We start from the raw sequence: 26,840 nt of genomic DNA on the forward strand, positions 1-26,840 counted from the left end.
GAAAGATACCTTAGCCTCTCCTATTCTCAGTACCAGGATAAAATAGTACATTAATTTCCTTTTATTAATGTTATACCCTAAATAGCTAATTTTGTTATTTCTCTCCTAGCGTGAATGTTTATTCTTTTAGAAATTTAATTTTCATCATAAAATTAATATATACTTATTATATGGAAAATTTGGAAAATACAAAAGAGTAGAAGGAAAACAGTAGTCACCTTATTCCCATGAGCCGTGATACTGAGTACTTAATACTGAGATAATTTCCTACGGAATTTAAAAAGTTATAATTTAGTAACAACTAATTTTAACAATCAGCTTACATTATGCTGTTTTAACAAATAAATTAACAAAGTAATAAATTATGTCTTAAATATATCAGGAATTTAGATTATTTAAATTTCTGATTGAAGAATTTAGGAAGCAAAGAACTTATGAATTTTATATGGTAGTGACAAAAACAGTATTCCACGTTTTATTAAGTTATTGTCCCGTTTTTGAATAGTGTTCTTTTTACAGAGACAAAATTTTCATTACTTTTAAGACAGTTCCAAGACCTGTATGGAAATTATAATAGTAACAGGAATTATTTCAAAACTGCTTTTTAAAAGTTATTTATACTTGTATTTATCATATTTGAAATATATGTATCTTTGGAAGTTTTATGGGTTTTCGTGTTTTTATGAGAATTAAAAATGTGTTTTCAACAGATAGTCTAAAACATGCAATTGGATCCCATAAGCTATGTGAAATTTAAGTGGTGTGATATAAAAATTAATAACCCATATATTATGAGCAAAATTTGTAGTGTAGTTCTCACCAAACATAAATTAAGATTTGTGTAATTTCAGTTGAACTAAAATAAACTTGTTTTTACTCCTGCCACGTGGTGGCGCCACTCTAGCTTATAACGGAAGTAACCAGACATTCATTGTTAGTCTGTCGTGTTTTACTTTTTGCTTTATGAAAATAGCTGGAAGAGATATTGGTTTCTTTAATGCTAGAATTTTTAACAGTCACTAAACATTTTAAAATTGTTTTATGTCTTTTTATATTAGCATTCATTGAGTTGGTATGAAAGCTCATGCTGAAAAATGTACGCCCAAATATATAAGTTTTTAGACAGATGTTACCTGTAATTTGGTGCCATGAAGAAAGCCCAACGACTCCTTAATACACTTTATCATTAATTTAAAGAAGAGCAATTGCTCAATATTATAGATAATACTAAGCAAATAAAGAGCATCATCAAAGCAGAAGTATGTTGCAAAGTTGTAGATATATTGGTTCTATAAACGAATTCCCCATTTTTTTCTTGTGGGAAAATTAGCTTTGAATTATATGCAAGATTGTAAGAAACATATTTCTTATAAAATGCAACTGAATCATGTTGGGGCTTATCTTAATGTTGGTCTTACAAGCAAATACTGCCGCAAGACTCCAATGCCCTCTTTTGCGTTTTCAGTAATATTAGCACTAAATGAAGGGCAAGCGATGTCAGGTAATTTGAATAGGAAACAGTTATGAGAAAATGGAATTATCACAAGTTGGATCCTATAAGCATGTAAAATAATGTATGACTTGTACCTTATTCTTCATTCACATGGCTATACTGTGTAGAGTTCATCTTTTGTATAAACCATTTAGCTACTGTTGCTTAGTAATAGGTATACTAGTCATTACATAATAAAGTTCCATTAAAAGTTGAAAACATTCCTTTTAATATTGTACTCTTGTGCATATTAAATTTATCAGCCCATCAAGAGAATGGATTAACAATTCAATGTGAAAGGAGAAATACCAATGATGAAAATCAGAAGAATCAAATTGGTAAGTAAAACCCAACTCCACATATATATATATATATATTTATCTATTCAACTCAAAATTGATGATTTAGTTTCAGCAAAACATCATATATTAAATTAAAATCGTTAAAGTTTTATTGGTTTTGACGTTTTGTGCATGTTTAACTTGCATTGTTTTATAGTTGGTATAAAAGCAATAATAAGCACGTGGCATTTAAACACCAATTTATGTTTCTACATGTTTAAGTAGCGTTATGTTAAAGTAACATAGTTAACACTGGGGTCTGTGAAAATTATTTGTCCTTTAGAAGAGTTGTATCTGACTCCAGTTGAGGAACATGGCTGTGGTGTTGGAAACTTTGAGTTTCCTTTTGCAGATACTTTTTTCCCTCTGTTCTCTGGCTCTACCACTGTGACCAGGGTCCATGGCAGGGAATGAAGTGGAGCCCAGATCATAGAATGCAGGTGCAGGAGGCAGGTGTTGAGGGGATTGCTGTGTGACTGTTGTACAGAGGTGGGCAGCTGGGACTGTGAGCTGGGGAACCATGATGTGCAAGAAGAGGAAAGCATCTTCGTTGAGCTGCGTTATGAATTTTCTACTCCATCTCTTTCTCTCTCTCTCTCACTCTCCCTCCCTTCCTCCCTCTCTCGTTTGCAAAGATCCTGTCTGAATTGCTGAAAGGCAAGCACTGTCTGTGTAAATAGTTCATAATAAAGTTCTCTGTCTTTTAGAATTTATAGGGCTCTGGGATTGTGTTCACTCTCCTTTGGTGTTTGCCCCCATCTGGGAAGACCAGGTCGGTTGGATACAGAAAATGAGCCTTTTGTTCATCATATCCTATAGTGTTTCTTTAGTTTCACTGTTTCCAAAAGGACTCCCAGAAGATCCAGGCTGACATTTGAGCCTTTGAGAGGAAAATTCTCTGTGTGCCCAGACTGCCATCTTCAGGAATCTCCCAAATCACAGCTCATCCACAGTCACAAGGTCACCAGTGAGCCCCCAGGGGCTTCTTTACATTTCTTTCTGCCCATATTGACTGTCTTCTGATAGCTGAGATAAGGACAAGCACTTTATTGAGTGCTGGACTGTGCTGGTCAACTTGGTTAAGCAGACGACTGTTGTTCTCAGAATCCTCTTCCATGTGAAACTCTGCATTAGAGATGGCCCAAAGATGAAATTGCATAAGATTTGGAAGGCGGAAGAGAAGCAGTAATAATTCCTCTTGTTACTGAGTCCAAGCTCATACTACTCCCCATGTGACAAGCCAATAAATCGAGAGATGTGTTCCCGTGGCAAGGAATAGAGAGTTTATTCAGACAGCCAGCAGTTTGGGAAGATGATGGACTAGTGTCCCAAAGAACCATCTTCCCCAAGTTAGAATTCAGGTTTCTCTTACACTTAAAGGGGTGGCGATGGTGGTGTGGTTACTTGCTGCAAGCTTCTTGGTGCCAGAGTCCTTTGTTCTTGAGCTATCCAGGGAGGTCCAGTCACAGTGTTCCCATAAACCTCCAACAAGACAAACGTTATTCGGTGTTCTGCAACTTTTTATCTCTGTATGAATGGAAAAGTGTTATACCTTTAAAAGTCAGCACCTTGAGAATGGGTTATACTATATATTTCAGGCTATAGGCAATATTCTTGACTTGAAGCAAAAGTAATAGAATACAAAGGTTAAAGTAAAATAAGCAGATACAATATGGAGCCAGATTTGTTCTGCGCTATTACACTCTTAGACGGTCACTGTGATCAGGTACAATGATAGATACAGGGATTCCAGGCAGGTCCCACGTTGTCCTTTTTCTCCTCCATTCTATTCCAGCTAATCTTTCTGACTTTTGGTTCTGCCAACCAACAGTGACCCCAGGCCCATCATCAGATGCCTGACTGTATATCCACCGAAGAGGTAACAGCTTTCCAAACACCTCTCAATGAGTCCCTCTTCACAATCCCATTTTGATGGCTGAAAGTGCTTAGGTTCTTAGATTTTCCTTCAAGCCCCAACTCGTCCCTCTGTGCCACTGCTTCAGGCAGGCAGGTTAATGACCCCTTTTCTGATCCCCTGACTCCCTTTTCCAGAGCTTCACTTCTCCAGCTCCTCCTGTATTTGTAAGGTCAAATTCCTATAATGAATCCTTATTCCTTTATTCTATATCATTCACAGGGGTTCTGCTAACCTGGCTGACTCTAAGTGGTACAATTATTGGTCTGAAACTGATTCAGTGGAACGGAATGTTCAAGCTAGGGAGTTGGTATTGATTCTCTGATTTTGCTAGGTGTAATGACCCCATTGCCACTGGTAAATGGGACACTAGTAGTCCCTAACATTAGGTGCCTATAGAAGAAAGTGCTGGGTTACCAGGTAGCTGTTGTCACTGAATAATTTAGTGGAAATAAAGAGTATAAGGACTGTGGGTTGCTTCTAAGTACCATAAAGAAATTAGGGAAAGAAAATAATGAACTTGGGGTAATACATTTTCAACCCAAGGTCCAGGCAAAGAACTAGAAATTTTCTGTGACTGCCCTGAAAGAGATATTTATTTCTCATAGCTGCAGGGTCTGATATTTCTGAAAACCCAACCAAAGACTAATCCCATGAGTAGGGGGATTACAATAACAACTTAACTCAAACTCTCTTATTGTTAAAATTAGGGCATTGATTGACATAAAGTTAGGACCCTGAAAATTGAGATGGCAACATGTGGGCAGATTCTGATAAAACTGAGGCCCTAGGAGGCCCTCAGTCTCCTTTGCTTGTGGAAGCAGACTTTCTTCCCCTGTGTGAGGAGGTTAGTCTCCCTTTGCTTGGAGTACCTGTGATGACCCACCTATCCTGTGGGGAAATGCTGAGACTTCTCAAGACCCACCTCCAGCACTTTCATTGCTTCTATATCTGTAGCCAGACTTAAGATCTCATGGGCACAGGTACAAAATAATGAGACATTATACATGTCAAAAGAATTACAAGGTTTTTCTAATTTATATTTACATGGCCAGAAGTTTATACTGTAAATTTTTTCTCTTTCCTTCCCTCCAAAGACTTGCAACTCTTTGCCAAGATTATAGTACACTGGGGAAGGGAAATAACCAGACTTTTGGGAGATTTCTGGACACTGGCTGTGAAATGATACTAAATCTTGGAAACAAAATAAGCCACTCTTGTCTGTTTATCGGAGTAGGGGTTTATTGAGGCTGAATGGTTACTGGTATTTTGGTTCAGGTCCATCTCACAGTATATGCAGTTGGGCTCTGAACTCACCCTATGGTTATTTCCCAAGTTCTAGAATGCTTGATTGAAAGAGACACACTCAACAAATGGTAGAATCACTATACTGGTTATCTGATGAGTGAGGACAACTGGAAGATACTAGAACTGCCTCTCAATTCCAAAATAGTAAATCCAAAATAATCCTACATTCCTGGAGAAACTGTAGAGATTAATACCTCCATAAAGGACTTAAAAGACTCAGGGTTGATGATTTTCAACACATCTCCATTCAACACGTCTAATTGGCCTGAGCAGAAGACAGATGGCTCTTGAAGAATGACAAAGGGTTATTGTAAACTTAACCAGATGGTGAATACAAATGCAGCTGCTGTTCCAAATGTAGTTTCTTTGCTGGAGTAAATCCACAAATCCCTTGACATTTGATTTGGAATTTCCATATTGATATGGAAAATCATTTTTTTCTCTATATATACCTGTTAGCAGAGACTGCCTGAAGCAACTTTATTTAATTTATTATTATTAGTTTTTAAATTTGGAAGGGCCAGAAATATATTTTCAATGTTTCACCTCAGGGGTATATCAACTCTCCAACCCAGTCCGACTCTATTGCACAAAGAAATGATTGCTTCCCCATTCCACAAGACACCACATGGGTCCACTACCTCGATGGACCAGGGGAGTATGAGGTAACAAGTACGTTAGACACCTGGGTAAGACACATATATGCCAGAGGGTGGGAAATAAGTCCCAGGAAAATTTAGGGATTTACTTCTACAATGAACTTTCTTGGGTTTCCATGGTCTGGGACAAGTTATATTTCTTCTAAGGTTAAAGTCAAGTTGCTATATCTGGTCCTCCTACCATTAAGAAAGAGTCACAATACTTAGTCTGCCTCACTGGATTTTGGAGGTAACATATACCTTATTGGGTGTGTTGTTATAGCATAGACCTATTTATTGGGCAATCTGAAAGGCTTCCAATTTTGATAGGACCCAGAAAAAGTGAGGGCTCTGCAACAGGTCCAGGCTGCTATTCAGGCTTATCTGCCACTCTGGTCGTATGACCCAGACAATTCATTGGTTCTTAATGTGTCTCCTGAACCTTGGGCAGACCTCTTAGATGAATTACAGAACAGACTTTTAGGATCTGGGAGCAAAGCCATACCATACTCTGCAGATAAATATGCTCCTTTTGAGAAACAGCTCTTGGATTTTTACTCGGTCTTAGTAGACCCTAAATATTTGATCATGGACAACCAAGTTACCATGTGATCTGAAATGTCTAATATGAAGTGGGTGTTGCTTGACCCACAAAACTATAAAGTTGGGCATGCATGGGAGTGGTATATATAAGATCAGGCTTGAGCATTTCTTGAAGGTACATGTAAATGGCATGAGCAAGGGGCTCAGATTCCCATGGATCTTAAGTGTCTCATCTTTTTCAGCTTGCATCTATGGCCACATCAAGGTCAGAGGCATACTAGTCATGAGCATATAAGTATTAGTTGCAATCCTGGGGTGGGCAGAGAAGTAGACCAAGGTTGGAGCCAGAAAAACAGCAGCATTTAAAGCAGGAAGGAGAAGAGAGTTGACTGTATAGAAATCGTCATGGTGTCACTGACCACATTGTGTTCTTATATTTTATTTATGAGCCTAGCTTCCCAAGTAGACTGTGAACTCCTTGAAGGAAATAATTACAACTCATCTTTTATGTGTTTCTATTCCTAGCAACTGTCCCAATGCTTTGCACATAGGATACTCAATATATGTATATTCAAGTGAATGACTGAATAATTAATTAATGAAAGGACTCTATGGCTTGACCTTTCTGCTTGGTGCTTCCATCATTTAGTGTGACATTTCACAGTAGTAGTTCTTTGTATCTTTTTATTACTATTTTTTTATTATACAAGGAACACATATTTATGGAAGAAAATTTAGAAAAAAGGAAAGCTAAAATAGAAATTGCCCCTGCTATCAATAGAAATGCAATGTGAGCCACACACATAATTTAAAATGTTTTACTAGCCACGTTAAAAGAGAGTATAGGGCTTCCCTGGTGGCGCAGTGGTTGAGTCCGCCTGCTGATGCAGGGGACGCGGGTTTGTGCCCCGGTCTGGGAAGATCCCACATGCCGCGGAGCGGCTGGGCCCGTGAGCCATGGCCACTGAGCCTGCGCGTCCAGAGCCTGTGCTCCGCAACGGGAGAGGCCACAACTGTGAGAGGCCCGCGTACCGAAAAAAAAAAAAAAAAAAAAAAAAAAAAGAGAGAGTATAAATAAATAAATAAAATTAATTTAATTTAACTTTTTTAAAAAGTTTATTTTTTTGTTTTTATACAGCAGGTTCTTATTAGTTATCTATTTTATACATATTATTGTATACATGTCAATCCCAATCTCCCAGTTCATCCCACCATCACCCCTCCCCCCCACCACTTTCCCCCTTTGGTGTCCATACGCTTGTTCTCTACATCTGTGTTTCTATTTCTGCATTGCAAACTGGTTCATCTGTACCATTTTTCTAGATTCCACATATATGTGTTAATATACGATATTTGTTTTTCTCTTTCTGGCTTACTTCACTCTGTATGACAGTGTCTAGGTCCATCCACATCTCTACAAATGACCCAATTTCATTCCTTTTTATGGCTGAGTAATATTCCATTGTATATATGTACCACATCTTCTTTATCCATTCATCTGTCGATGGACATTTAGGTTGCTTCCATGACCTGGCTGTTGTAAATAGTGCTGCAATGAACATTGGGGTGCATTTGTCTTTTTGAATTATGGTTTTCTCTGGGTATGTGCCCAGTAGTGGGATTGCTGGGTCGTATGGTAGTTCTATTTTTAGTTTTTTAAGGAACCTCCATACTGTTCTCCATGGTGGCTGTATCAATTTACATTCACACCAACAGTGCAAGAGGGTTTCCTTTTCTCCACATACTTTCCAGCATTTATTGTTGTATGTAGATTTTCTGATGATGTCCATAAAATTACTTTTAATAATATATTTTATTTAATCCAATAAACCCCAAATGTCATTTCAACAGGGGGTCAGTGTAAAAAAGATTACTGATTTTTTCATACTAAATCTTTGAAGCCTGGTATATATTTCACCCTTACAGCACATCTCAGTTTGAACTAGAAGTGTTCAGTAGCCACATGTGGGTAGTGGATAAGTATTGGACAGCCCAGTTCAAGACTTTTTAATGTATATATAGTGATGCAGCTTTACATAAAATTATAATTCTCCCTCCACAAAAATTAGGTCAAATGAAACCTGCAGTTTTATAGGTTTTTAAAATAAACTTTAAATTTTAGAATAGCTTGGATTTACAGAAAAGTTGTGTAGATACTACACAGTTTCCATATACCCCACACCTAGTTTCCCTTCTTATTAACATCTTCCAGTGGTAACCATGCCACAATTAATAAACCAATACTGACATTCTTGTTAACTAAAGTCTATACTTTATTAGATTTATTTAGATTTTACCTAATGTCCTTTTTCTGTAAGGCTTGCTTGGAGCCTTACAATAAACACTGTACTTTCCTTCACCACAACCTGGTGTCAGTAGATTGGCTTTACTGTGCGTTGGGTGAGTGGACCCAAGTTTGGTGTGGTAACACTATAAATAAGAGGCACAAGGTCACTGATCTCACATAGCTTAGATCTGGTATGGTAGGTAGAGTGTCACATAAGAGGATGTCCCCCAGAAAAGGCCTCCCAGAAGAATTGATATCTAAGTTAGGACCTGCTGGATGATTACGATAAATGGTGTGTGTGTATAAGGGGGAAAAGGGGGATGGTAGGGTGCTGCTTAGAGAGGGAAGGTACCAGACTGAGGAAACAAAGGAGTGATCTGAGGGCCCCTGGACTTAACTGTGTTGTTGATCTGCCCAAGCATAGGCTCTGCCAACACCCTGGATGCCTGCTCCTTTCCAACAGGGGTCTTCCTGGAGGAGGCCCTTGGGGTATGACCTGGCTCTTTCCTCATAGGCTGACTTAGGGCCACTCTGTTTTTAACATGGGCCTCATTCCACCATCCTCCATTTAACTTCAGCACCCTGGCTCTGAGCCTGCATCCACTCTGACTTAATTCTTTACCTACATAAACTTTCCTTCTTTCAGGCCATGAAAGCTTTCAGAAGGATAACTATAGAGAACATAAGTACACCCACTGCCTTGGGGTACTATTATTGGTATCATAAATAGTGCACCTGTTTCATTTAGTAAGTCTCTTGATTGAAAACCATTTTCTTGTTGGCTGAATTATTTCCTTATCATCTCATTTGTGTTTTATTTCATCAACAAGAATGTAAGCTCAGTATGGCCAGGAACCCTTGTTCTATACGCTCATTTCTTCACTTTTTAAAAAAAGGGATAGATAACCATTAAGAGTGTTTAGAAAATGTTTCTTGAGTATGGGGATTTTTCACTGCTTTGCAAATAGAAGTGAGAATGAGGAAAACCAGGCAGTATTAGACTATTTCACACCGTCTTTCTCCCCGCTTCATACTTAACTAATAAGCTCCCTTCTCATTTCACTAAGAAAATAGAAGCAATCAGAGTACAACTTCTTCATCTTCTCACTTCAAATCTGCAACCCTACTGCCTCTGAAGCTGTGCTCTATGCCTTTCTATTTAATGGATGAACCCTCCCTGCTTACGTTAAGGCCAACTCCTCCATTCATGTACTGGACCCCATCACCTCTGCCAACTCAAGGACTTTAAAATGTTAGGTTCTATCATCTGCATTACCAATTTCTGTCTCTTGCTGGATCATTTCAGTCAGTATGTATAAATATTCTATACTATCTTCTATGTTGTCTCATACCCCTGGTAAAATATATATCTCTTGCTTGACAGTTTCTAATTCAGCGTCACAGGGAGGTAAGGAAGTGCAGGTTTTCTTGTTTTTTTCCCACTGATTTCTCTGCTATGTGCCTCTTCTCCCTCTCCCAGGGTTTCTTAAAAATATTTATAGTATGTTTAAAGTTCTAATTTCAAAGGAATGCATATTTATTACATATAATAGGAAAACGGAGAAAATATGAAGAAGAAAATAAAGATCACCTTTTAAAAAGCAGAGAGAAGCTTTGTCAACAGCTTAGTGTTTTAGCTTCATATATGTACATTTACAAAGTTGTAACAATGTGGTATATTCAGTTTATTAATTATATGTTTTCTCTTAACAGCAAGGGTATTTCCAGATCATTAGTATGGTTTTAATGGCTGCATTTGTATAGAAATTGCCATGATTTATTTAGCCATTCTACTACTGGTAGATATTTATATTTCTCCCAGTTTTTTACGTAATAAAAAGTGTTACAACAAAATACTGTACTTCTGTGTAATTATTTATGCACATTTATGATTATTTCCTATGAACTAAATTAGTAGAAATAGAATTAATGGGACAAGCACATAAACTCTCTCTCTCTTTCTCTTTCTCTTACTCTCTCTCCTTACCTCCCTATGGTAGCAAAGCTCAGAATCCGAAGTACATGTTTTTTCCACCACTGGACCTTGTTTGTGTCTTCAATCAGAAGCTTTCCGGTACTCCAAAACATTCCTTAGCTCTTTACTTAGGCTTTGCCATTATAACTTTTCTTAAAAATACTATTATCTCTAAATTACAAAAACTGTTCATGCTGGCTGTCACCATCATATAATATGGAGATGGGTAAAGGAAAAAGTCAATCTCTTGTGCTTGTCGTGTCCTGGTCCTTTGGTTCCGTGGTGGGATTGGGGGAAACTTTTGTTCCTGGTGTTATTTGAAGTCAAAATTCTCTCTCTGCACATGCCTTAGCTGCATGACTTGCCTTTTGTTTTGTTGTCTCTGAAAACAACCCAGTATCTGATCAGAAAAAGGATAGGGTGAGTTTGAGCTGGTTTTATGAGTATGGTAAGAGTTACTTGTTGAAGGCATGATAAATATGAAAGACTTTTGAAAAGCATCCTTGATGTAACTATTGAAAATGAAGAAAGACATTCTGCCCCCCCTTGTGGATTTTCAAGTGCTTTTGAAATTGAGAAAACACTGAATAAATCTGAAAGTAAGTTGAATGCCGTGCTGTCAGACAGAGATATTGATATTGTTTTCATTTAGAGATATTGCATTGTGATTTAAAGTAAATTTGTTAGAATCATCTCATTTTTTAAAAAATTCATTTTAACAATGAAGAATGCCTTTGGCTATGCTCCCAGTTCAGGAGAATCTGCACAGTCCTTTTATACTGATTGAATAAATTAGACCTAAATCAGCAGTGCTACATTTTGCTGTTTACTAATCACAAGGTTGGTGAGTCAGAGCAGGCTGCATGGTAAACACAGTTCACAAGTACAATAATTGGGGTTCTCTAACAAACAACCAACAAGTGAAGTTTCTGTAACAAACATTCCTAATTAACAGTGCTTGGAACCATTAGGATAATATTTTCAATATTATAAGAAAGCTCCTTGCTCTTTTTAGTTAACAGAAGTAAGCAGAAAACTTTATATAATTATAAGATACGAAACATGAATTTAGCTTATTTTTATAGTCACTTGTATGTAACTGTGCATTCGCTGCTTCCCTTTTCTATCTATATGCAGCTAATAACAAACATTAATCGAACACTTATTATGTGTCAGGCACTGGCATCTCTATGACGTACCTATTATTTACTATCCCAGTTTTTCAAAAAGAGGGAAGAGTGGAGAAATGAAGTATTTATTTAAGGTCACAGAGCTAAAATCTGAAGGATCTGCACGTAGGCCATCTATACCTGGAGGCTGTGCTTTAATTTGTTTCACCAAACAAAGGTTTTTTGTTAACCCAGTGTCTTTCAGTCTCAAAAGTCCTTGTGTCAATAACTTCCTAAAACTTCTGTCAAAAAAATAATGGTATTTAGTTTTAACTTAACTTTTCATCAGGGCTGAATCATGGATGTTTGGGGCTCCTAAAAATGCATTTCCACGAAGAGCTGCTGGGGGAAAGTATATATCTGTTCACTGAGCCATTATTTCAGAACTTCAAGAATATGTGCAGGCTGGGTCTTTTTAACACTTCACAAAAACATAACTCAGTGTGATGAGATCAACAAGCAACTTACATTTTAGTAGGCGGCAATAGGGAATAACAAAAGACTCCATTTTTCTGCTAAGCCATTCTGTACTTTTGCTAGCCTTCACCTGCTGATTAATGGCCTCCTGCTGGCACAGCCAATTCGATGAGAGACCCAACACAGATGGACACAGATGTATACAAACAATGTAGGGAATGGGGGCATCCATTCTCCTTTTGAAGTGATGCAGTTTGGGGGTTAGATTTATGATGTGTTTTTATTGGCAACAGTGGCTCCTATGAGGTTTCTGAGAAGGTGGAGAACGAATGTTTGCTAGGCCTTGAATGTCAATTGTTCAAAAATTGCGAAACATATGCTGGTCAATGAGTTTGCTGTCAAAACAGAAAAGATTGATAGAGAGGAGGACATTTCTTTAGAGAACAGCAGGCGGTCCTATGCCTTTGAGTGCCCTTAAGGGAGACCAATTTGCAAGGCTGGTGTTTACTCTTTCATTTGGTTTAGTTGTGGCATTTACATAGTAATGTTTTCAGTTTAATATGGAAATGTTATTTTAAATCCTATACATGCTGCATATAAAAATGTCCGAATGAATTATCTTATGTGTTTACTATTTCTCCATGTTTGTTTATGTGCCTATTTGAAAATACTCTTTGCCAATCCCTGCTTTCATTCTGATATAGTGTCAGCAGGGTCCCCTAACAGGGAATATGTGTCCCTCTGGTGCCTCTAGTAACAAATTCCCATATTTCAGTGTTGCACCAAATTTCATACTAACCTAAGCTATTTCTTTTAATAAGTATCCAGGTTGGCGGTTTTCAGTTGTGGTGTTTTGGTTTCCCAGTCTTCGAAACAGCACATAACCCTTGGCTGGCCTGAGGGGGTATGTAATATATGTGAAAGTCATTTGTCATTTCTGTAGGAGCAGAAAAGACATTGAATGTGGCTGATCTGTTGACTGGAGACGTAGCAGGCAAACATTTTGTAATTGGCTCAGATGTACAAACCACAACAGCTTTATTTTCTATGACGACTTACTTTCTAACTCCAGTAACCATTTTTCCTGGTATCAGAAAACTTACTTTAAGCAAATATAGGGTTTTCTTAGTTAGATCATAATTTTTAAAGTCAATTAATGATTTTCTCCGCCAGTTTAGGTTTCCCCCTCTCCATCCTTGGGATGATGTCTAAGTTCTAGAGGGCTTAGTGGTGTCCTGGTGTTGGTTGGGGGCACCAGGCCCATGCTGGTACCTGCTGGGATGCAGTGCTTTGGGTCTGGCCTGCAGCATTATTGTTTCTGTGTGTCCAGATGTCCGAGTCCCTCTAGGTTTCTGGTTGTTGATATACATGTTCTGTGTCCTTTTTTCATGAAATTGAAACCCTTCCAGATTCACTAAGGCTCTCTCAGTTAATTTCCGTGCTTTTGTGTGCAGATGAAAATTCATCTGTGCTAACGTCAATTTGGCAGAGTGGGGTTGTCTTGGGCTCTCTGGGCCCACTGTCACTACAGCACAGCTGTCTGTGCTCTGGTGGATACTTAAAAGGATATTGTCACTCAGGCTTTCCGACAGGAATTAGATAAGTCTCCTATTCTCAGCTTCCTACAAACCTCTTTGGGCCTCCATACTGACCCTCCCACCCCTCTGGTGGGAGGGGGTATGAAGGTAGGGCACGGAGATCCTCATCAATGTCTTAACTGTCTTGCTTTTATCTCCATCACCCCTAGGAATTCCCACAGACCTAGAAATTTGTATTAAATCTAGGGTTTGTACCAACCTATATTCTCAGAGATCTTTTTTAAGACATAGATTTTTTTTTTAAACTCAAGGGTTATAACCCAAACTCAAACCCCTTTTCTTTCATTCTATTGTTTCTAGAGAAAGTTTCCAAATTTTATTTTGAAGCTTGAAAGCAGAGAATTATTCTTTTTTCTTTTGTGTTCATTGTTTCCTACCTCCTTCAATACAAGTCAGGACTTCCTGCCTAACGTGAGAAGGATCACAGGGTGAATAAAATACCCATCACAGGGTGAAATAAAATACACATCCACTCATATAAAAATGTTACTTTGTCACAGAGACAATTGGGATTTGGAATTAAGATACCAGTTTACTAACACCTTTCTATGAGATCAGAGAAGATGTAAGTGATTACCTTCTGAGTTACTGTATGAGGCACTGGTTAAAGGCATGAACCATGGAGTCAGATGGTATGGATTCAAATCCTGGGAATGTGTAACCTAGGACAAATTATTTAACCTCCTGGTGCCTCAGTTTCTATAACTGGGCTAATAACTGGAGTTGTTATGAGAATTAAATAAGTTAGTATGTGTACAACACTCAGAACAGAAACTGTTAAACAGTAAGCACTTAACAAATGCTAGTTGTTATTGTTAGGTGTTGCCAGCCCATGTGTTGAAAACATCTAAAAGTGGTTATTATCTCACATATACATGTGTTCCAAACAATACAGGTAGCATCAAAATTTAGACATTTTGTCCCCTTTCCAGTTATTTTGCCCATGTTAACTACTTTTAACTTTGTTTTTCACTCTCTTGATATAATTAATTAGTTGCTTAGGCATCACACAGATAAAACTTATTTTATCCATATGGAATTGCTCAATACAAAATGTAGCTACCAGAATTGGTCAGATTATGAGGTTAAGGGCATAGTCCTCCAGACTGCCAAGTCTACCCAAAACTTCTGACCCCATTTGAAAGGAGTTAGGAACCAACTACAGAGTTAGAGAGAGGAGTCTACACAACACTATCCTTACTTCTGACAACTTCAAGTTTAGGGGTTTCTGCAAACCACACTTAGGTTCCATAATATGGTAGAAAAACTCAAAGAACGCTTTGAAACCTATTATACTCATGGTTATTTTTATTACAGGAAAAGAATACATTAAAATCAGCCAAAGTAAGAGATGCATAGGATAGTCTGGGAGGATTCCAAACTTGAAGCTCCCATTGTGCTCAGGGATGGGTTAACTTCTCAGCGTCAGTGTGTGACAATACTCACAGAGTACTGTCAGCCCAGGAAGCCCACCTGAACTTTGGTGTCCAGAGTTTTTATTGGGGCTTCATTATGTAGACATGATTGATTAATTGCCTGTGTGGTTGAACTGAGTCTCAGGGTTGATCCATATCATGTAACTCAAAGCCCCACCATAATTGATATGGTCTGTCTTTCTGGCATGGCCAAATCCCCCATCCTAAGACTACTGGGTGAGGCCAGCCTCAAGCTGAGTCATCTTGTTAACAGGAACCATCAGGTGTGATCCAAAGGGCCAACCATTTATAACAAAGACATTTATTTGTTATAATCATTTCCTATGATTCTGGAAGTTCCAAGGATTTAGAGATTCCCTCCCAGGAGCTGGGACAAAGGCCTGTCTTTGGGCAAGGCTAATTTCCTTACTACACATTAGTAGAAGTGTAAGCAAATTTCATTGTCTGTAATCCAAAATTTCTCCTTGTCTCTCAGGATCTGTCTCACTGCAATCTCTCACCTCAGCCTGGTTCAAGTTTGGAGATAATTAATTTAACATTGTTTCTGTGTCCACATTGTATACAAACATACTCTCTGCAGTTTTCCATGGTAACACCTAACTTTGTGCGAATTCTTTTTAAGGTCTTTATTTTTTGTCTCCACTCATATTGAGCTACAGCCTGACTCCCAGAGGTATTGCTTCATGTGCTTCTAATCCTCTTTGATCAGTATTTGAGTTAATGGATGTGTCACTGGGAACATTCACACTTAAGGAACAGTCCAACGCAGAGTAAGATAGATGCCTGATGGCTCAGATTCATTCATTTATCAACTATTAATCACATTTTTTTTTTTGTGCCAGGCACTATTTTGAACACAGAATATTCAGTGAAGCTTAGAGGTTAATGAGAAAGGCAGATATTTATTGTACAGATAACCTCACATAAATACATAGAAATCGTGATAAGACCTATAAAGCAAAACCTGTTTTACTGTTTCGAAAAAAAAAATTACAGGGTTCTTTGAAACAATAAAACAGAGGGGACGAATTTAGATGGGGGGGGCAGGAAAGTGCTCATTGAGGAAGTGACATTTAATTCCAGATTTAAAGAATGGGTGAGGATTAACCAAGTGACTGGAAACTCTGATTTGATATGACCTGGTAAGAATGGCATTGATGTAAGCTCTAAATTCAGTCTTTGTTCTGCCTCCCCACTCCCACTAAATGAGGAAAATGGTCTTTAATTAAACTTGAAATTCAAAGGCCCATTGTATCTAAGGGCCTAACTGGCTCTGGGGTCAAAAAGAAATCTAGTGAAGGTATTTAGTGAAATTGTGAAAACATTCCAAGAGAAGCCTTTGGAAAGTCTTCAGTTTGTCTCATTCCCATATCCGTAGCAACTGAAAGCTTTAAAAAAATTTTTTCAGGAGATTATGCTTATGGTATCTGACTTATGAGATCCACAGTGCTTTCATTCCATGATATGTCTTGGGCCAGTCATTAAAATAGACTTTGTTCTTTTTCATAGTCACTGTTTTGCCAGGCAAAGGAACCCGAAATTATTGTAAAACATCACAAATATTCCTTGTTAAGGTGAGCCAAGTGTGTGCTGCAATGAAAAGGTTAAGCAGCTCTAATACCCAGCTTAAAATATGTTGAAATGAAAGCCAGGGCGGGCTTCAGACTAAACACTGTGAAATGTCTGTGTGATACATGACAAGAAAGAAAGTAATTGGCTTTACTTAATCTAAGCAGATAGGGATTTTGGAAGGGATATTAGTTGACTTGCAGAATCACTAGGCAGGCTGGGGAAACAGACTCTGGGTCTGACTTCCAAGAGCAAAGGCCAGAGCCACCCATTCAACTGGCCTGATAAGGAGGTTGCTGTCCCTGTGCTAATCACAGGACCACTTGATGGTGGTGCTGAATGTCCTGGATAGGAAGCAGTCTCCAGTGCTACCAGCCACAGAACATGCAGCCAAACAGGCCCAACCAGGAAGTTACTACTCCTGGCCCAATGAGGATGATGCTATTGCTGCCAACCCCAGAACCATGCAGCCTCTACTGCCTCCCACCAAGAAAAGTGATTTCCCTGGCTACACTGTTCTTCGTGTGGCTCAACTCCCAATTAAAGGCTCAGGTCTGCACCCTAGCTGCAATGGAGCCTGGGAACTATGTTAAATAGTTTTTCTACCTTGTGAAGGCAGGATTCACAGCATGCGGAACTGTCAATGTGGACATAATGTTTAATCCTTTCCAGAAGCCATTAATGATGGTTGTTCTTTAAAGTAAAAAAGAATGACCAGAGAGACATAACAAAATGGTCATAGGGATAAGGGAGGATCCCAAAGAATAAGGGATCCTCAATCTAAGAAGATGAAGAATGAGAGGAAACATGGAATGTATTTAATAATTTAATGATGACACAACAGATAGTGTAATGAACTCAGTCATTAAAATGAGTAAAACTGAGGTTTGAGGTTGATTTAAGTATAAGAGCTTTACATCATACAAAGCCACATTTTTACAAGCGTCAGCATGGTTTGAATTTATCTCAACTTGACATTATGCATAAATGAATTCAAGGGTGAGCAATAAAATCTAGTTTTTAAAGGAAATTGTATTATTGATATAAAAAATTAGATTTACTGGTAACTGTTTGCCAGTGCCATAGATGAGTGACATTTATTTTGGTCTTTACTATTTATCTCCATCAGACACAGTTGTTTCTTAATTGTTTGGAAATGGCCAACAGTCATTAGTGACGAGAGCCAGTGACGACAGCCAGAGAAAATGAAATGTATGAAGTTATTAATTAAAGAATTAAGGAATATATGATGAAGCAATAAACTCCTTTCTAAATTCTAGGTATACTTGAGGAGGTACTGTTCCCTCTAATCCTTTTGGATGGTTCTTTCCATAGCCTGGGATATTTCCACATGCCTGAGTGGCACTCTGCTGAATGCATGAGGGTATTCTCTGCAGATCTCCAGGGTTATCCCTCTGTGTACCTCTCTTTTGTCTGGTATTCTGTCCTATGAACTCTAGCTCCTCCAATCTCAGCTCTGACTCCTCAACTCAGGGAAGTCACTGGGTTGTGACTCAATTTCCTCTCCCTGTGCGATGGTCTGGAAACTCTCTCAAGGCAATAATCTGGGGCAATGTTAGGGCTCCCTTCATTTGTTTCGCATTTCTCAGGGATAGCTGATAGCTTACATGTGCATCCAGCAGGACGAAGCCTGCAGAAATCTGGTTGTCACAAAAGTGACTACAGAAGAAGTGGGGCTGATGGGCTGTGAAGTGATACACAAGAGGCATCTGATATAAGCCACTTGGCACTTGCAGTCTTTTTCCCTCTTTCCAAAGTGGTTGCTCCTATTTGGCCCCAAATCATGGATCCTAGCTGTTACTTATTTACCTACAGCTTAGGTCTAAGAACAATTTTTGACACAGCAAAAAACCAAAGTGACAGCTTCATCTTCAGCTTCAGCTCTAGCCAGAGTCAGGATTATCTACACACCAAGACACCACTGTCTAAATCTTACTGCTTCTGTTTTCTGTCATTTCAACTGTCGACAAAACAAAAGATGTTGTAAAAGTTCGTTTATACCTCATGGAATGTCAACATTGGTTCTTCATCAGGAAATGGGGGCTTGAAATTAGAATTGACTTGATAAGGCTTTGGAAATGGAACCATATCTGAGGTTAGTAGAGGTCTTTAGGCTTTTGGAGAACTCTGTTGGGTCTCAAAGACAAATAGAAGGAAAGAGAGACAAGAAGAAAGACAAAGGGGAGAGAAAAAGTTATGGGGGTATGGTGGTGGGTGGTCATTGGCCTTTGCTGGATTCCTCCAGGTCGCTGCTGACCCTCTGACTCCCATTGGGATCCTATTTTGAAAGTTGCCGTCTTATTTAGAGCTGATCCTCTTTTGTGTCTTTCCCCCAGTTGGAATCCATGGAGCGTGGTCTCAGGGCCAGGTTTGTGCCTTACTGCCTTATGTCTGAACAACTTGCTATAAAATTGCCTCTTCATCAGCAGAAATCCATGTAAGATTCATTACCTTAAGACTTCACTGAAGAGATTTAAACTTTTATTGATAGTTGAAATGGTGGAAGATTTAAACAAATGAGATGAAAATAGCTGATGAATGACTGATGAATGTCTGTCCTTGACATGGAAATGGGATTTAGAAGATGAGTCCTATCCCTTTCTCTAACTGGAGAAGGGAGCAATGTTTCAGGACTCGAGAAGACTTGTCAAGTTTGAAAAGGAAGTGGAGAGTCAATTAGTGTCATTGAATGTGCCAGGGCAGAATAAGATAAAGGCAGTGACTTTAATGAAGATAAATATAATTCTGAAGTGCTACCTTGAATTTATTTAGAAAAAGAGAGGAATTTCATGAGATTTATTGCAAAATGATTGAAAATTTCTCCTTTCTCCGAGAACTTCACTTTGGCTGACACAGTATTAGTCTTCCCACAGTCATCATTAATTTTTCATACATTTGTTACTCTACAAGAGACTTAGGTACTGCCTTAATAAGGTATGTAACCAGGACATATGCTAATTCAACTAAAAATTTTAAATCTGAGTTACTTAAACTTCAGGGCTGATGCAGAAAAATACACTTAAGTAAGAATGTTAGGTAATCCCCCAGAGGTCACTTTTCTGCAAGTGAATCATTTGCATTTATTTAGAGGTTTAATCCCTGAATATCATTAGTTTTATAAATTGCATATGAGTTTCTATCAATAGTAAAAATAAAGGAGCACCTTAAAATAGTTTTCTCTTCTGAAAATGTCCTCTGTTGTCTACTGTTCTACGAACAAACCAACCAACAGAATAACAAATTGCTCCCTCACCTGTGTTCTGTTTTTAGCTATCGCTCCATTTCTCTGCTTTCTTTCCCAACAAAATTTCTCAAATGAACTGTTTTTCCTGCTTCTATTTCTTTACTTCCTATTAGCTCCTTAACCACTTTCAATTCATCTTCCATTTCCACCACTCTGAAACTGTTCTTCTCAAATGCACTAGAACTTCCTTGCTGCAAATCCAGTGGTCACCTCTGTTACCGTCTTGCTCAAACTCTCGGCAGACTAGTCCCTTCTCTCAGTTATACAATCCCCCCTCTTAGCTTTTCTGGTTTTCCTCTGCCTTATGGCCACTCCCTCTCAGTACCCTTTGCTGAGCTCTTTCCCTTTTCTGCTCATCTTCTTCGTGTCATAGTGCCCAAGTCTGACCCAAGTTCTCATCTTTTCACTAACTCTATTTATTCTTAGAAAATCTATCTCCCCATGCCCCTTGGCTTTAAATACCATCTACATGTCAATGACACCTGAAGTTATAGCTCTATCCCTGACCTCTCCATTAAGCTTCAAACCCATTTATCTAACTTTCTCTGTGACATCTTCACTGAGATTTCTAATGGGTATCATAAACCCAGCATGGCTGAAACACAAATTTTGATTTCTCTTCAAACCTGTTCCAGTATTACTTATGGCAGGAAGTCACATCAAGATCTACCCAGTTCCTTAGGCCACATATCAAGAAGTCATTCTCAGCTCTGTTCCTTTTTCTTTGCCTTCTCCCTCACTTAAACCATAAGTAAATTCTGTTAATTTCACTGTCAAATATATCTCATATTTGCATATTTCTGTTCATCTCCTCTGTTTCCATCCTAGTCCAAACCACCATCATTTTTGCAAAGATTGTTTCAACATTTCAACAGTCTACTAAATGTTCTCCTTTTTCTTCCCCCTTTGGCCTCCCCTCCTGTCTCTTTATCTACTTTCCACAGTGGAGCCAAGTAATGTTCTTAAAAAAGGTAAATCAAACCATGTCACTGGTTTATTTATAATCTTCCATCAGCTTCTCGTTACGTTTATTAATAGAAATCCCCAATCCTACTCACCATGGCTTTTGTAAGGCTCTACATGACACCTCAAGGAAACATCTTACACCAACCTCTGTCTCATTCACTCTGCTCATCTCATTCCTATTCCTGGAAAATGCAAGGCTTTTCCCCATTTTAAAGCTTTTGTATTTGTTTTCTCTATGCCCAAAATGCTTTCTCCCCATATCTTAGCAAGACCTGTTCTTTCTTTTCATTTGAGTTTCAGCCTAAATATCATCTCAGAGAAGCTTTTCCCTGACTACTCAATGAAAGTATTCTTGGAGACTTCCCTGGTGGTGCAGTGGTTAAGAATCTGCCTGCCAGTGTAGGGGACATGGGTTCCATCCCTGGTCCGGGAAGATCCCACATGCCGCAGATCAACTAAGCCCATGCGCCACAGCTACTGAGCCTGTGCTCTAGAGCCCGCGATCCACAACTACTGAAGCCCGCACGCCTAGAGCCCGTGCTCCGCAACGAGATAAGTCACCACAATGAGAAGCCCGCACACCACAACGAAGAGTAGCCCCTGCTCACCGCAACTAGAGAAAGCCTGCGCGCAGCAACGAAGACCCAACGCAGCCAAAACAAATTAAAAAAAATTTTTTTTAATAAAAAGAAAGTATTCTCTACTCTTCCTCCCTCACATCACTCTCTTTTATTTTCCTCTGAACATTTATAAGATCTGGTTTACCTTGTTCATTTATTCACTAGAATATTAATTCCATGGGAGTAGATTTTTAAATTTTGTTCACTGCTATATCTTCTCGACTTAGAACATGCCTGGTAAATAGTAGGTGCTCAGTAAATATTGGTGGAATGATTGAATTTGTTTATTCCTGTATTTTTATGTCTCTTTCCACACCGTTCTGATATAAGCTTCACGGTTGGAGGGACCTTGTCTTGTTCATTGTTGTGTACTCAATATCTAGGATAGTGTCAGGTTCATAGTCCCTCAATAAATATTTATTAAATAAACGAATGAATAAAACAGTATGACTAATATACCCAGTATCTGTGAAGTAAAGATGGTTCAGCCTCACTTTTCTTGGCTTTTTAACGAAGAGGACTCTCTTTTAATGCTGAAGAAATTCTTTATTCTTATCTTATTAATTTATCACAGATGTATTAGGCTCAGAACAGCAAGTTGTGCCTGTCCCCCTCTCTGGGCAAGAGACTTGCCCAGGGCAAGGAATGTGGATGCATATAAAGTGAACATAACCACAGGATGAGCAGTAGGTCTACTAGGTTATAAGCTTCTGGACACCAGAGTGTCTCAGACACATTTTATCCATGGAGCCTAGAAGTGTTTTCTACCTAGTTACTCACATATTTACTGAATTGAGATGTTAGAATGTTAAGGAAAAAGACAGAATCCTAAACCTGTCCAGAAGGTATAAAAAAGTCATGAAAGAGAATGATTCACAATGGCATCACCTTTCTTAACAGCAACTCTGGATATAAAGAAATAGTGGAATGATACCTTCAGAATACTGAGGGAGGTACCATATGTGCTCTGTACCCTTCTTCTCATTAAAAAAGTCAATGAAAAGAGCTTTTCTTCTCAAATACTGGAAATACTGCTGGAATTTCAACTTATAATTTTATATTCAGTCAAAATATCAATCAAGCATGAGGATAGAATAAAGATATTTTCAGACATGCAAAGAGTGACTGAAGAAAAATCCTATGCAGCCTTTATTATAGAGGTTTTAGCAAATGTGTTTTAGCAAATGTGTTTTAGCAAAAAGAAGGACTAAACCAAGAAATGAAGATATGTGAGATTCGAGATGCAAGGTAACCAATAAGGTATAAGCAATGCTAAAAAGTCCTAGAATAACATTTGTGCAGTAGGTCCAAAGAGCAATCAGTTCACACAGGGCAAAGGATAGAGATCAAGGGACAGTGACTCTCCGGAAAAAAAGAAAAAATTGATACTCTACTTGACGTGCTTGATGCAGTTGGGAGAAATTATTTTAAAATATTCAAAAAATCTGTTGAAGAACTCAGAAAAAAAATAGGAAATTGATATAGAACAAATGAAAAAAGGAGGCAATTATTAGCTAAAAACAAGTTGTACCAGAAAGGAAATGTAATCGTAGTACTCATTTTGGCTAGACAATGACCCTATTTACATGGTCATAATCATATATGTCCTGACTATAGATTTAACCCCATATTGTGATATAACCATGTTAGGAAGGTGACAGTGGTGCTGTGTTACCATAAAAGGAAGTCAGTAGATAACGTCTAATATTGATAAATCAAGGGTGAGGCACATAATTTAGAAATTGTTAAAATGGACTTGGATTGAACATGGGAGTAGAACATGATATTGCAATTTTTTTTGGAGGGGGCAGATAGGGAATGGGAGAACAGACCTTTGTAATACCACTGACGTTTTAGATATGTGCTGGCAGTATTTGATTAAAAAAACTTTGATTTTAGAAGAAAAGGGGTTAGTTATGTTAATATGTGCAACTAATTTTATTGAGTAACAAGAACAATGATAACAATAATACTTATGTTTATGTTAAGAATGCCAGTGGGGTGGGGAAAAATATGCAAGGAATCCTTGGTGGTATAAAGGCGGAGAACTAACGACTGAGACCCACTGGGTTTGATATTTTGTTTCATGAATTTTCATAAATGCAGTTTCCTATTTAGGACTCTCCATGTGAGAAACTTAGGATCTGTGTTTTTTTCCAAAGAAGTTATTGAGCTTCCCCAGGGCCACTTTACGCAGTCTTTCATCCCTGCACACAAACCAAACCATAAAGTTATCCTTCTACCAGTTTTTCTAAGGCCATTTGACATTTTTCCTAATATGATTTAAAAAGGCCAGTGACTGCTGGGCATCATTAGAAAAGAATTTGGAAGCTTAAATTATTATTAGGTGCTTGTTATTTACATCCCATTCATTTCTCCAAAGATTTGAGGTATTAGCCCATCAGTGAGTATTAGTAAACTCATGGTGTATCTAAATCTACTACTAATAATATCTACCACTTACATAATACTATCTATGTCCTGGGGACTATTTCAAGCACATTGCATGTGTTATCACATGTCATCCCACAAATAAGAGTTAGGTACTATGATTAACACTGTTTCCTTTTTTTTTTTTTAATCGTTGAGTGAAAACTGAGGCACATAGAAAGAGCAAATTGGTCAAGATCATGCAGTTAGTAAGAGGTGGAACCAGTATATTTATACCCTGGCAATTTAGCTCCAGAGTCTATATATTCTACTTCCTATGTAATAGACCACGTATTGTTCTAGTTCATATACTTGGTGATGGTGCTTTAGAGATTAGGGATGGTCTAGAGGAAGAAAATCTTAAATTTTAAAAACTTAAAAAACTTACATCATCTGTCTGATGAGAGAGACAGATGAATATGGAAAGACAAGAATGAGAAGAGGTAATGCCTTTCAGCTTTAGAGTTTGGGCACAGGCTCCAGATGCCTGGGGAGCACTGTGTCTCTACAGCACAAAAGTAGGTCGCAGAGTCTTGGGGCTGTGAAGCTGAGATGTGCAGGGAGCTGTGACGTTCTTTTCTGTTGATTGTGGCACTTACTCTTCCTTTCTTCTTCATCTCTAAGCTCAGTATAAACAAGGAGACAACACCTCTTCCAGGATTCTGTTGGAACCACTGTAAAGTGGTCATTTCTTCTGAGTAACTGCAGTTGATTGTGACAAAGTCTCCTTCCAGGGCACTCAGGTACCGGGGACTCTGCTCCACATCATTTTTGCCACTTACCCCTGTTCTCAAAGACATTGGCAAACATAGAATATTACTATTAGTTCAGCATTTTTACAAATTTCTTTCTTTTACGTGTTTCCCAGAGGGCACTCCAGATCAGTCACGTGGACTCCCTTATCTCCCCTCCTCAGAATTTTGAAAAAAATATCCATTTAGTCTCCCTGTTCCCATATCCAGAAACTCCCCAACTTACAGTGTAACCGAAGCCACAGAAGAGCCAACAAAACTTGCTGGGTCTTCACCATTTTTACCGCAGATCTCTGTTAGAGGATTCGGAATATATGTTAGTTGGTCAAAGGAGTCTGTTATTATTATAAGTTCTCTACATTTACTTTAGAACTCAAACGGGATTCCCAGCCCATCAAAAGCAGAACAAATGCAAACCTCTGCACAGCGAACTGTCCATGGTCTTTTAAATAAAATGCCCACATTGCCACCTAGTGGCAACACACACAGTTGTTCATTATGTATCAATAGGTCAAATACTCTGATGAAAAAACGAAGACAAAACTGGAATCAAAGTTATCATCAGTGCTAGGAGCCCCGGAGTTGGGGTAAGATGGGGAATAGAAGTCCTGTGATTCCTTGGCTTCAGCCGGCTATGCTACATCAAGTGGAGTAAGTGACAACCTGTGCATTTTACATTGTATCTTTCTGAAAATCCAAGGACAGCTCTGTTCTGGTTTTTAAAGGGATTCCTTATAAAAATATCTGGTTTCTTCATGTGACATCCCTGTTTTTTCCCATAATATTATGTCAGACTCCTTTCCTAGTCTGATCTTTCCTTTTTGGACTTGCTACAGTTTTTCTATGTCTCTTCAAATATGTTTCAAATGTTTATTCATCTGGTTTCTGGCTTATCTATGATTGTTATCTATTACTGTTTCAGTGGTCTTATCACACTGTTGAATTATTTTGAACTTATAGTCATTTTCTACTTTTGGGACTCCTTTCCAGCCCATATCCCCTCCATTGGATGTGCCCCTTAAGAGATGAATCTAGAATTATGTTTGTACCAAGTGACCTAGTTTCCCTGACTATAGCTTATTGTATCTGGGTAAATTAATTTGGAATAGGAATATAAAAATAGTAGTTAGACAATATTTGTCACTAGAGCTATAAAACCCTATGGGGTTCCAGCCAGAGTCATCTCTTAGGAAAATGGAAAGCTGGGTAGGTTCAAACTCAGATTATTGTGGAGTAGAAACTAGCAGGCTTACAGTGGAATCTGATCTCCCAAGAGGAGAACTGATTATACTTTCAGAGAGGAGTAACTTTAGAAAGGATAGCAAATTGATGGTTTTCTTCCTCCTGTAAGGTCCAGCTGTATTTTTTGCAAATGGATTTTATGAGATTCACCTGTACCCTTTCAGACACTCTCCCTTTCCTTGAGCTAGTTTGAGTGGGTTGCACAACCAGATCATTTTCACAAAAAATACTCTAAGTCCGGGGTCCTTTTTTCTATATATCACAATTGATTTGCATTAAAATACATGCAGAAATATATAGTTATCAACATTAAATTTTATTTTGGCTGTTTCAGTCCATCTAATATGATCTAACACATTAGCTACCTATCTTAACATTGTGCCATTTGCACAGTTTATGGGCATATCTTACGTGAATTCACATTAGATGACCATGAACAGGTCAGGATGAAGGATAAAATCATGTGATACAAGAGAGATAGTTCTCTACATGGAATCTTTACTCATGGCCATTCTTTCAGCCGAGGATCCATGGACTGTAGCATTACACAGAAGGGCAAAGTGAATATGATTTGGAGCCAAATAGACTTGTTTGAGTCTTAGCCCTACCACTTACTAGATTGGGTTTTGAGAAGTTACCACAACACTGCAGTCCTCCGTTTCCTGTAAAATGGGGATAACAATACCAAACTGTGGTTTTGTGGTGAGAATTACAGATAACGTTGGGAGTTAACAAAGTATCGTGGTTAAGAATTCAGGCCTTGGGGGAATCTACCTGTACTATACTGACTGTGTTCTTAGGCAATTTAGTTAATTTCTCTGCCTCAGTTTCTTTGGGGCTAATAATTGTACCTACTTTATGGGGCTGTAGTAAAGAT

General features: G+C 38.3%; 1 protein-coding gene across 3 annotated transcripts in view; it reads left to right on the forward strand.

Annotated features, from left to right (window-relative positions):
- Positions 1-26,840, forward strand: part of SALL2 (spalt like transcription factor 2) — an 802,697-nt gene that overhangs the window by 98,930 nt on the left and 676,927 nt on the right. For 2 of the 3 annotated variants that reach the window (XR_013826964.1, XR_013826965.1), the window contains one exon: positions 1,756-1,830. The exons of the other annotated variant lie outside the window; for it this stretch is intronic. The gene's annotated coding sequence lies outside the window, so the exon portion shown is untranslated. The remainder of the gene's footprint in view (positions 1-1,755; positions 1,831-26,840) is intronic. 3 annotated transcript variants of the gene reach the window in all.

The sequence above is a fragment of the Stenella coeruleoalba genome (assembly GCF_951394435.1).
Source record: "Stenella coeruleoalba genome assembly, chromosome: 2".
Taxonomy (NCBI): domain Eukaryota; kingdom Metazoa; phylum Chordata; class Mammalia; order Artiodactyla; family Delphinidae; genus Stenella; species Stenella coeruleoalba.